This window comes from Rhinichthys klamathensis, unplaced genomic scaffold, assembly GCF_029890125.1.
Source record: "Rhinichthys klamathensis goyatoka isolate OS25496 unplaced genomic scaffold, OSU_Roscu_1.1 h1tg000279l_1, whole genome shotgun sequence".
In the NCBI taxonomy this organism is placed as follows: domain Eukaryota; kingdom Metazoa; phylum Chordata; class Actinopteri; order Cypriniformes; family Leuciscidae; genus Rhinichthys; species Rhinichthys klamathensis.
In genome coordinates this window covers 682,348-688,347 of record NW_026606798.1, presented here as the reverse complement: position 1 = coordinate 688,347, position 6,000 = coordinate 682,348, and positions in this window count along the sequence as shown.

Sequence of the window (6,000 nt, the reverse complement as noted above, 5' to 3'; positions counted from 1 at the left end):
AAAATGTTTGTCTTATGCAGTTGGGTCACTGAATTTTCACAGTATGCAAGTGCTGAATATGTAGACATTCAATAGGCCTACTATACAATATTTTGGCTCCCCATTTTGGCTCAACAAACATTGAGGTAACTTTCACAGTAGCCTAGCACAAGGATATTAATATGTCTAGAACAGTAGTTTCACTGCAAAAAAAATTATGATTTTACAATTAATCTTGCATATCAAGTAACATATATGAACGAATTTATATACTTTCATGAACAGATTTCTGTTTTTAAACCCGCATGACTGTATTTTTATTCAAAAAAGAATTTAAATGAGGGATCGGTCCAACTTATTTTCTGTGGTAATCAACAATATGCCACGTATTCAAAAGAGCTTAGCCTATATTAATCTCAGAACATTCCTTTAACACATGATCCTTTATCAGGCTTTGAGTATGCGTGGAATCCTGGGAACAGAGGCCGATAAGAAGCCCATAATCACTTATAGAAATATGATCATTAAATATGATAATCGCTCTTACAGTGTCCAGTGGATGTCTCACCAAGAAGAACACATTTCAGTGCCTGCACACATTCATCCGGCAGATTTGCTGCTTTCCTTTTGACTCAAGGACTGTTTGACCTCAAGAGAGACCGCATTTTACCACCCTGCAACAGCAACAAAAGGGGATCCCCCACAATTCCCTGCGTCACAGGCAAGAGCGGCCTGAGAAAGAATGCAGTGATGTCCCGATGTTCTGACATCCTCATTGTTCTGAACCCCCACCCCCATCACTTGTAAACCAGAGCTGGGCTTTTGTGCTGCAGGAGTTGGGTGGATTTACAGCGATGCATGCTTCACAAAAGAGCCTGCACTCTCTCACAACACTGGCCGATCAGGAGCTCTCACTGAGATTAAACTCAGCACTTTACCAAGCCACTGACGCAAGGAAAACGGGCAGACTCGGTCGTTTCACTGGGCTTATATCACAGGCCACATGGTTTATGGATGTGTCTGCACAGTCCAGCAGTAAACATGCCTGTGCTAGTGTGTTAAAGTGTAGTGTCGCATTAATGTTGCTGACGTTTTCCACTGTTTTGGCTAATTCCAGTTTCTAATGTTGATTCTGCTTTTGCTGTTCTCAAGGTTTTATTATTGGCACTGTGACCTGCTGTTTTATTTATTTCTGTGTTATCATGGCTGTATTTTGTCTGGTTTATGTCAATACCCGATAGTGAGAAAAGCAGAAAGTGTTTTGTTTCCAAGATGCATTCAATTGCCAGGCTCCAAACAAGCCTTTTCAACTAATCATAGGTTTTCTTCATTGAAACACAAACATAGCAAAAATAAATTATTTTAAAAACTGCACACATCTTTAAAAAAAAAACCTGAGTCTCACCCTAATGTCTCACATGGGTGCCAATGCGGCAGCTATATTCCAGTTCCCATTTTGAGACATTAACCTTTCATTTCTCTCTGACTTGTAAATGAATTCAGCTCACTTGTGTTGAGTCAAACGCTCGCTGTAGCGGGATCAAAAATCGAATTGTCATCATTGTCATTCAAAACGACTTTCTTTATTCTGCAGTACACTAAAAGATATTGTGAAAAATTTAAAATATGTCCACACAAGGGCTACAGTGTAGTTTTGGTCCCCACTGACTTTTATTGAATGGACAAACACAGTTGAAAACTTCTTCACAATATATTAGGCTGAGTAAATGAGGAATAGGGGTGAGGAAATGATGGGAGAATTTTCATTTTGGGGTGAACTAACACTTTAAGTCTGAGGTTGCATTTCACCCTTCAGGAACCAATTAGTTTAAAGTTATATTTCCCACAAACTATTCTTTTACACACTGCTCTGAGCACAACTTAAGGGTTTTTACTGATGTTTATAAATGTTTATTTGTCTAAGTGGAACATGTAAATATGGATGCCTGTTTACACATGGTCACATCACTGTAAACCCTAATGTTGTCTTTACTTAAACAATCAAGTGTACTTGACTAAACATTACTTTAAATTTAGCATTTTGGCCCTGTCACTCAAAAATATAAGTTCAAATAACTTAATTACCTTCAAAATTCATAAACTTAAGATTTCAAGTGCTGTGAGCTCAAAATCATGATTAATCCTTACACAAGGTCATTTTCACAAATGTTGTTTTCTTGACTGTGAAATTAATACATTCATACATGCTTTCTTCAAGTGAAAGGTGTCGTTTTTATTTTAGCAGAAAACAAATGGCTTTCATTATATTACAATCATTGATCGTAATGGAAATAAACTGATTTTTATTTTTAAATCTGATACTTTAAACTTGATAAATAAATTTTAATACCCATATACAAGTGTTTTTGTAATACAGTACATCCCCAGTGTTAAATTTACACTGCTCAGTGTTTATATGAGTCCACACTCAAGAGTGTTATAAGTAACACTGAACCAGTGTTAAAGTTAATGAGATAATGAAGTGATTAATTGAGTGATGATTGAGCATCATTTGTACAAGTTCTGAAAGTTAACACTGAAAACACTAATAAGTTGATTAAACTCAATTGATTTGAGTAAACTCGTTCCCTCAATTTAATTGAGTAATGGGGTCTCCCAAAACGTGCATATTTAAGTGTACTTAACTTGGTGCTTATGTAGACTTGACTTAAATTGTTTAGTTCACCAAACTTGACGATTATTCAATGTACTTAAACAATAAAGTTCACTTAACTTAGTGTTGATTTCAAGTGTACTTGTATATTTAAGTACACAGCAAAATCCCCAGTGTTAAATTAACACTGCTCAGTGTTTATATCTGTTACGGAACGACAAAGGCAGGATGCAATTGCAAAGAACGCTATTTATTATCTCAAAATAGTCAGAAAAGTACACACACAGAAGTGACACAACACAGAGGAATGGCCGAGCGGACACCAGCGCAGGATGTGAGGTGACGCAGGGACCTCGGTGGACAACAGGTGGTGGTGCTCTGTTATCCAATGGTGGTGTTCTGCGATCCAATGGTGGTGCTCTGTGATCCAGTGGTAATCCCAATACGGTGCTCTGTGGTCCAGTGAAGGTGAAGGGAATCCAACGAACCGACACGACGAGAGACACAGGGAAATCAACATTCCAGGAAGACAGACACGGGAACAGGAACACGCCAGGGAGACCAAACAACGATCTGACAACATGAAACAGCAGTTACTGACATATAAAGGGACAAACAAGTGGAACCAGCTGGCGCCGCTAATCAAGGATAATCAGCGGCCACATCCACACACACGCAACAGCACGCAGGACGAGAGAGAGACGGTCAATTGATCAACCGTGACAATATCAGTCCACACTCAAGAGTGTTATAAGTAACACTGAAGCAGTGTTAAAGTTAATGAGATAATTAAGTGAATAATTGAGTGATGATTGAGCATTATTGAAGTTACCTGATGTTAACAAGCAGAATCACTGAAGGAGAAAAACATAAGTTGTAAGTCACCGTTATGGTGATCAGTGTTTGTTTTAGTTGGGCTCTTGACCCTTTGATCATTAACTTTATATTTTGTTTGACTGATGTAACTCAGTTATAACAGCCAGATGAACAAATATAAAAGGTGATCTGATGGTGGTGATTGTGTTTTAACATAATCATTATTTCACAATCTTTTGACCTGAATCCTAAACTCATTTAAAGCCCAATTTCTGAATTAGATTTATGTTATTAATTATAGCAACACTGTCCTTGTACAGCATTGCATTTTCAATGATTACATCATAATGCAAACAATTTCTTTATAGTTGTTCTTATACATATTACTGTATACTATTTTTAGACACACAGACATCAAGATTTAGCGTATGAATCTCAGCAATGGTGATAAACAGATCACCTCTGAACATAAGCTCATTAGTTATTCATGCAGCAATGCATGATGGGAGCCATGAATGAGTTTTGATTGGTGGCACCCAGAATGCACTGCAACATGCTTTATGTCACCATTGTTGAGATTCACAGGCTGATTCTAGATCTCTATGTGTCTAAAATAATAAGATCTACATATTTTTTATGATAGCAACCTTAAAAGGGAATATTTGGATTAAAATCCAAATGTTACAAATATTATATAAAATATAAACAGTGCTGCTATAATCAATAAGGTGAACATGATTCAGCTTTATATTACTTCAAAGATTAAATTCTAATAGTTATGAAATAATGATTATGTTAAAACACAATCACCACCATCAGATGACCTTTTCTACTTGTTCATCTGGTTACAACTGAGTTACAGCCGTCAAACAAAATATAAAGTTAATGAGTTAAGGGTCAAGAGGCCAAGTAGACAAACACTGATCACCACAACGGTGGCTTAAAAATTATGGTTTTCTCCTTCAGTGATTCTGCTTGTTATCATCAGGTGTCTTCAATAATGCTCAGTCATCACTCAATTAATCATTTAATTAACTCATTAACTTTAACACTGCTTCAGTGTTACAGTCTACATAAGCAGCAAGTTAAGTACACTTAAATATGCACGTTTTGGGAGACCCCATTTCTCAATTAAATTGAGGGAACGAGTTTACTCAAATCAATTGATTCTGTCCTGCTATGGTGCTGACTGGTGATGTCAATCTTCATATTGATGATCCTAACTGTGGAAAAACTGCTTCTTTCATGGACATTTTGGATGGCTTTGATTTCACACAACATGTCACTTTTCCGACCCACAAGCTAGGCCATACATTGGATGTAGTTTGCTCTGCTGGTGTTGACATTAGATCTCTGAATGGCATAGACATGAGTATAAGTGACCATAGACTCATTACTTTTGATATGAATGTCATATCTTCACAAGCCACTTCTAAACGCACTATAAAATTTCGTAACCTCAAGAACATAGATTTCACGTTATTTTCTACCTCTCTCTCTGGGCTTCCTATCACTAACTCCGTGGAGCACTATAATTCCATGCTATCTGCACTTTTGGATGAGTTTGCACCTGTGCGGGAACGGGTTGTTACATTTAGGAAACCATGTCCATGGTATACCCCAGAGCTGCGCTTGATGAAGGCTGCTGGAAGGCAATTAGAACGGCAGTGCAAGAAATCTGACCTGACGGTACATAGGCTTCGCTATATTCAACAACAGTCTGAATACCACTCTGCTCTTAACATTGCACGTAAAAACTACTATTCTAACATCATTGGAAATGCTGCAACTAATTCTAAAGCTCTATTTAAGACTGTTGACAATCTTCTTAAACCAACTAAGCCCATTGTTTACTCCTCTGTTGACCAGTGTAATTCTTTTCTACATTATTTCACTGGTAAAATTGATGATATATACAGTTCACTTACCGCCATCACCACAGTTGAGTTAGTTGATACACTGCCTTTACATCCCCCTATCACTACTTTTTCGAACTTTGACATGGTTGGAGTTGATTTCATTACAAATACAGTTAAGTCTATGAATTCAACCACCAGTATTTTAGATCCGGTTCCTTTCTCGGTTATTAAAAACTGCCTTGGATTAATTTGCCCTCATATGCTTTCTATTCTAAATTTATCATTGAGTTCTGGATTCATCCCTCCAGAATTAAAAATAGCTGCCATTACACCAGTCCCTAAGAAGCCTGGTTGTGATGTCTCTGATTTGTCTAACTTTAGGCCTATTTCAAACCTTCCATTCCTGGCCAAAGTTCTGGAGCGTGCTGTGGCTTTTCAGCTAAATCATCATCTAGCACAAAATAGTCTTCTTGAACCTTTTCAATCTGGGTTCAGAAAAGGGCATAGCACTGAGACCGCCTTAGTGAGGGTCGTAAATGACCTTCTTATCGCAGCAGATTCTGGTGTATGCAGTATTTTGGTCTTGCTAGACCTCAGTGCTGCTTTTGACACTCTATGTCATTCTCTCTTGCTGGATAGGATGGAAAATTGGCTGGGTATTTCTGGAGTTGTACTCAGTTGGTTTAAATCTTACTTAGCGCATCGGGCACAGTTTGTAAGCTTGGGCATGTA